At 37.2% G+C, this 6,835-nt stretch overlaps 1 protein-coding gene across 4 annotated transcripts in view; it reads left to right on the plus strand.

Annotated features, from left to right (window-relative positions):
• LOC106478343 (zinc finger homeobox protein 3-like) overlaps positions 1-6,835 on the plus strand; it is a 172,383-nt gene that overhangs the window by 31,021 nt on the left and 134,527 nt on the right. For 2 of the 4 annotated variants that reach the window (XM_022381935.1, XM_022381940.1), the window contains exon 1: positions 1,480-1,666. The exons of 1 other annotated variant lie outside the window; for it this stretch is intronic. The gene's annotated coding sequence lies outside the window, so the exon portion shown is untranslated. Of the gene's footprint in view, positions 1-1,479; positions 1,667-2,506; positions 2,630-6,835 lie in introns of those variants that run through there. One more of the 4 variants, XM_022381937.1, reaches the window with a different exon arrangement.

Genomic DNA, 6,835 nt, shown 5'->3' on the forward strand with positions numbered 1-6,835 from the left:
TGACTGGTAACCCAGCATGAAAGGCCATTTTTTAAATTCACCTCTTTATACGAGGTAGGTCATAGGGAGCACCCCAATAAAGATGCTGAGGATACTACTACTTTTTACGGAATTTCGTTATAGCCCACCTTGCATGCCCCTGTTCGAAAATGAAGGGTGGACTCTTTCACAGATTCTTTTAGGTGTCAAGTGAAACACTGATGTTTTTCTAGTACAACCAACTCTGGTAATATAAAGCTGGAATGATGCTTCACTGGGAAGAGCTGTATGAAAGAATGTGAGCAAGCCGTGTAGTTATGGAGTAGTGGGAGGATATTAAAACAAACATGTAGTAGCCTCTACCAGAAGGGCTGCTAAAATGCTTCAGTAATAATTAAAAAAAGCTTCTGTAACCACTCTGCTCTAGGTCATCATTTGGGTACTCTCGCTGCTAGCGACTCTCCCAGTAATATTTCTGCTTTCAGTGACCATTCAAACATTTCCAAAATGTTCACCCTTATTGATAATTCAAAACTCCATCAAGGCTAGGAGAGTGTTCTCTTGTTACCTTGTAAAGCATATATTAAGGCTAGGAGAGTGTTTTCTTGTTATCTTGTAAAGCACATATTAAGGCTAGGAGAGTGTTCTCTTGTTATCTTGTAAAGCATATATTAAGGCTAGGAGAGTGTTTTCTTGTTATCTTGTAAAGCATATATCAAAGCTAGGAGAGTGTTTTCTTGTTATCTTATAAAGCATATATCAAAGCTAGGAGAGTGTTATCTTGTAAAGCATATATCAAAGCTAGGAGAGTGTTATCTTGTAAAGCATATATCAAAGCTAGGAGAGTGTTTCTTGTTATCTTATAAAGCATATATCAAGGCTAGGAGAGTGTTTTTTTGTAACATTGTAAGGAATATATCTTAAAAATAGTTATAACCTAACTTTAAAAACAGTGTTAATAACATCTTCCCTTTAATGTTAAAACGTTAGACGTATTAGAATAAACAAACTCTGCATGTACTTGCGACGTACATAATTATGAAAAATAACAATACAAAAACTCCAGCCTTGGAAAAGGGCAAGTAATGGGCCTTAAATCGCTCAAAGATTCATGCTGACGTTTTCCATAAAGATTTCAACATATAACTGCGCTTGTACTCTAAATTCCACAAGGAATATCTTAAACTTCTCCCCTCCCCTCCCGATGTGTGTGAAACATTGCGCATTAATCTGCTCTATAAACCTGCGTACTCTTATTATATAAAAGGATCAATGTAAACATCCAGCAGTCTACATGCGCAAGGACTTCTTGCATTTTTTTCTTTCCAAAGCGTACTTGGGCGCAGATGATAGAATGAGATGAGCAAATCGTGTGCGTATTACCATTTTTCGCTTATCGTGCATGGCATGCATGTTTCGCACATGCGCTGAATTGGTCCGTTAGTGAGACAATAGATGGCAGCCGTGCCTCAGCGATCCATAAAGGTGTCAGCTTTTTCATAACTGGCAGCATACTCAAGTGATCGCAGCATGCACGAGATTACCGACAGGCGGACTAGCATTGCCTGGTGAAGAAACATAAAAAAGGGGGTCAGCGATGTTTGATTGGACCTGGGATTTTATTTATGAGTGTGGATTTCTGAACTCATCAGGACCTTGGAGAAGAAATTGTCGATTGCTGTACCAGGTTAGCACAGAAATTTGATCCTAAATCTTGTGTTCACCCCTTTATCTCGTTACTCACTCGCAATGGTGTATTATGGACAAAAGTTGAATCAGTCTTAATTTCAGCAGCGAGCGCCCACTGCGCGCGGCGTAGACGCGTCACTTTCCCCCTCTCGCAGTGACTAATTTGAACCTATTCATAACTTCGTGGAGGTGCTAAGCGACTGGATTTGGGTAAGCTTTGTACTTCAAACGCCAGACAGTTAAACAAGGGGTGCGATTTGCATTTTAATTGCACGTCCGCTTGTCACAAGAAGGGATTGCAGAGTTTGATAGCCGATTGTTGTTTTTTTTTCCCTCCCTCTCTGGCTCCCATTTGTACCTTTAGACACGGCTATTTTTGATAAGGCAAGGCAGTGATGCGTTGTCGTGGAACAGATTTCTTGGTTGACTAAATATGTTCGTTGACTGGAACGGGATAGCGGTTTAGCGCAGAGGTAGAAACTTTGTCAGGGTTTCAATGAATTCATTTAATGAGAGAAGTTAATTCTGGGGAGAGCAAATGAATCAGCACTTCTCATGGAGCGCCTTTGTTTTCACGCCTGTGCTAGTGCGCGTCGTCATTGTGTTGATGAAGCGGGGAGTGTGCAGCCCAAAATAATTGTGACCAATAAAGGCCAAGTCCTGTTTGCTCGTACGCGCGCTACCATTGGTTGAGAAGAAAATCTCGAGAATTAATTATGGCTAGCATGCAGATAGCCTTGAGGGGGAGCGACCTGTAAGAAGGCTGGTCCTGTCTGACGGGAGCGCGCTTGCGGTCAGACTAGTTACAGTAGTCGTCAAGAGTAAGGTGTACGTTGTTTCTCATCGTCCGATTTCCTAGACTCTCGGCACGATCGCGTCATATTGTGCGCACCGGAGCATCCCGTGCGTCCCAGTTGGAGCCGAGTCATGACAAGTAGTAACGGACTGAATTCCACAACAGGTTTGGATGTCTCTTTTGTTGTTCGTTCCTTGTCTTAGTGTTGAATAAAAGAAGTGAGGTTAGAAAAGATCGCGGCTAGCTGCGTCTACGACTACCTATCGTTGACTTAGTTTATTGGCGCACTGCTCGTGTGTGTTTCAGTCCTCAGACTGCCAGTGCTCAAGGTTTTTTCTTGTTTTTATTTCCACTGATGGTATAGGTCAGCTTTGGAGCATGTGACAGATTCAGTCACCAGTGTCGTTCCTCCTGTTTCATTATGCTACTGGATTTGTACAGTTTTTCCAGTTCTATTGCCGTTTAGCGTAGACCTACTTGCTAAGTCTTAGGCTTCACAACTTTGGTGTTTAGCCGCCAACTTATAACTATCTCTGTAAACTTGTAAAATTCTAACCCAACACCTACAACGACAGTGAATAGACGGTTAAAAATTAAATTTTAAAACTTTATTCAGGATAACATTGTTGTTCACAAGTATTTTAACAGATAGCTTATGTAATGCTATTGTTCGTTTGTTTTTTTCCAACTGGAAGTTTTTTTATTGAAACAATAGCATATTTACTTGTTATTTGCCGTTCGATTAAGCTTCACGTTTTAGTTTTGCAGGGTTAATGAAAATAAAATCCGTGTATGCTAGATTACATGTAATGGTTCTGTAAAGTCAGTAAAATACGCAAAGTGTAGCGCACTTATAGAAGGTAAATTACTGCTATATCTAAGCCTTGTTCATATGGCCAGAGTGCGATTGTTGCACACTTTAATGTAGTACGGTTTATTAGAATCTCAGTATAGCTCTTTGTGTATGTTAACGGGGAAAATCTGCGTGTGACCGTTTATGGTAAGGATTTGTTTGTTAGTTTTGAATTTCGCGTAAAGCTACTCGGGAGTTATCTACGCTAACCGTCCCCAATTTTGAAGCGAAATACTAAAGGGAAGGCAGCTAGTTAACAGCACTCATTGCCAACTCTTAGGCTACTATTTACCAATGAATAGTGGGATTGACCTTAACATTATAACGTCTCCACAATTGAAAGGGCAAGCATATACGGGGAGAAGATTCGAACCCACGACATCGGGATTACGAGTCGAGTTATAGCAAGGAAAAGCGTTGCCCAAAACGTATACGGATTGGATTCAGGAAACATTTTAAGTAGGGATTGGATTCAGGAAATGTCCTAACAGGAATCGATGATTATCTGTAAATTTGCAAATGTTGTTACGCGATCTGTATTTTTATTCGGTTAAAAATTAATATATGAACAGTCCGTTTTTTTTAAATTCAGCATTTCAAATTAAAATAAAGTTTTTCTTTTCATTTTTATTGAGTGGTTTATTGTTTTTTCATTACATTTTGTAGGTGGGCTTAAAATACTGTTTGTACTTTTTTATGGACTAACTACAGTAACCGTGTTTGCAGAATATGGATGTAGATCTTATCAACAGAGATGAAACGCTCTCTCGCGCCCCTTTGGCAAAGTGTAGTGCGGCTGGTGTAAACACGTGTCACAAAAATTAAGTTTGAATTTGGAGAAATCGTGGAACTTTTTATCAAAATACTGTAGAAAAATTATAGCGTTACTCTGTTTAACAATCTATAATTTATTGTATAATTAGCGAATGGTTAAGAAACATCTGTTTTCCTGGTACATAAACACACATGTTGTGACATGATTAACGAATAGGTTTATGTTTTTCTTATTATTTGTAAGACAAACTTGTCGTGTGTCTGTGCCATTATAAAAGAGCTTAAAAGTTTCATAATTTTATAGAACGTATACGATTTTAAAATTTACTATAAAATCTTGTGTGTGTCTTGCATGTATGGGTTGAAAGTGACTGACTGTTCATGATTTCTGTTTGTATGTTCTGCATGGTTTAAACGTGACGGTTCGTGATTTTTGTGTGATCTGCGTGAGTCAAATATGAAAGTTCATGATTTATGTTTTGTGTGAGTTAAATGTGACGGTTCGTGAATTTTGTGTGCATGTTCTACGTGAGGTAAATATTATTGTTCAGGATGTTTTTAGATATTTTCTGTGCGAGTTACACGAAATGAGCCATAAATATTATAAGCCTCTCTATATTAGTAAAAAAAAGTCATAATTTGAATGTATGTTATACAGTAATAATAAGGCTTTACCTTGACCTTACTGGTACAGTAATAATAAGGCTTTACCTAGACCTAACTGGTACAGTAATAATAAGGCTTTACCTAGACCTAACTGGTACAGTAATAATAAATTATTATTACTGTACCAGTTAGGTCTAGGTAAAGCCTTATTATTACTGTACCAGTAAGGTCTAGGTAAAGCCTTATTATTACTGTACCAGTTAGGTCTAGGTAAAGCCTTATTATTACTGTACCAGTAAGGTCTAGGTAAAGCCTTATTATTACTGTACCAGTAAGGTCTAGGTAAAGCAGCTTTACCTAGACCTTACTGGTACAGTAATAATAAGGCTTTACCTAGACCTTACTGGTACAGTAATAATAAGGCTTTACCTAGATCTAACTGGTACAGTAATAATAATGCTTTACCTAGACCTTACTGGTACAGTAATAATAAGGCTTTACCTAGACCTTACTGGTACAGTAATAATAAGGCTTTACCTAGACCTAACTAAAAGCAAAAAATTAAAATCCACGAAAGGTGTGCGTGTAATAATGGAGAAGCTTTTCGTGAGTGAGATGGTATAATACCAGATATATTGCTTGTATGTTTTCTGTTACCCTTACAGTCTTACATGATAATAACAGCATATGCTACTGTTTATCACGGCACATACATTATTTGGATGTATGCTGACCATTATTGGCAAAATATGACCGACTTTGTTGTGATGAAACGTTCGCGTTGTTTTGTGTATACTTGTATGTATATGTGTGTGTGTGATAGAGAGTCAGAAGTCCTGATTTCCCCTATTGTTGGGATGTAGGTGTGTAATATCGAAAAGTTGCTGATATAGGGTATTTAGACATATTGGGGCTATTTGTTACCTGACATGTCATGATATAAAGGTCAATCAAATGCTATCCCAGAAACTATCAGTCTCGTGTAAAATGTGGCAGTTTACCACAGGTAAAACTTGTAGTAATTGTGTGACCTTCATTTATGGTTAGAGAAAACTGTTCGTGTATTACCTTATGAACATGCTTCTTATATAATGCTCACACGTCCTTATCTATTTTAGCGTTTGTTCTTGTTTCATGTCTTGCTTTGCATCACGCCTGAATAGTTTAATACACTTCCCAATGATGTGGGTAAAGAATATTAGTATATTTTCAAAAAACGTGAAAATGAAAACAAAACTCCAGGAGATGTTCCATTTTCTACCAGGATTATTATTAGTTGGTATGAATTCGACATATAGGCGTTCATCATTTGAAAATGAACATGGTGAACGTGTTGACACATGATTAAGGTAAAAAAAAGGAAAAACGGGAAGAGACGGGTGGGCTCCTGGGTTGATTTATCCGCACCTTCGCTTCTCTCTATTTTAGTGGTTTAAAAGCCAAGCACTTCACGAAGTAGAATTATAGTTGTTGTTGTTTTTTCACATAAAATAGTAATGTAATGCTATTTGTCATTCATATCTAAAGTTTATTCGTACAAGTAAAAACTAGCATTTAGAAAGCTCTCAAGTTTAAATGGATATTTAATTCTAAAACACAACTTACAAAAGTGTTTATTTTTCTGTACTTGTGATTTCTTATTCTAAAAATATTTATATTAAAGAGAGAGAAAATTACTAATATTTAAAATATCCGTTTACTTGGAAAGGAGAAAAAATATTCAAGATGTTTTCACTCTATTCTGAAAAAACAGACGCTCCATACAAACGTTGTATGGGTGCCGCCATCTTGAATATGTCCATGTTGAATGAATGTACTCACACTTTTTTACCGGTTGTTAGCTAGCTATCAGAAAAAAGATCCAGCTGAGATTACTGTTGATTAACTCAACTGCTTGACTTTTTCTAATTAGGCACTCGAGAAGGTTTCATTCAAAATAAAATGTTGACGATTTTGTTTTGCCTGCTAAGAGCTTGTGTGTGTCGAATAAAAGCTCAAACTCATAAATAATATTCAACGTTAAACTAGTACACAATTAAAAACATTTTATTTAGGCCCATCTATGGCCTTCAAAATAGATAGGCCTAAATAAAATATTTTTAATTGTGTACCAGTTTAACGTTGAATATTATTTATGA

This window comes from Limulus polyphemus, unplaced genomic scaffold (assembly GCF_000517525.1).
Source record: "Limulus polyphemus unplaced genomic scaffold, Limulus_polyphemus-2.1.2 Scaffold201, whole genome shotgun sequence".
In the NCBI taxonomy this organism is placed as follows: domain Eukaryota; kingdom Metazoa; phylum Arthropoda; class Merostomata; order Xiphosura; family Limulidae; genus Limulus; species Limulus polyphemus.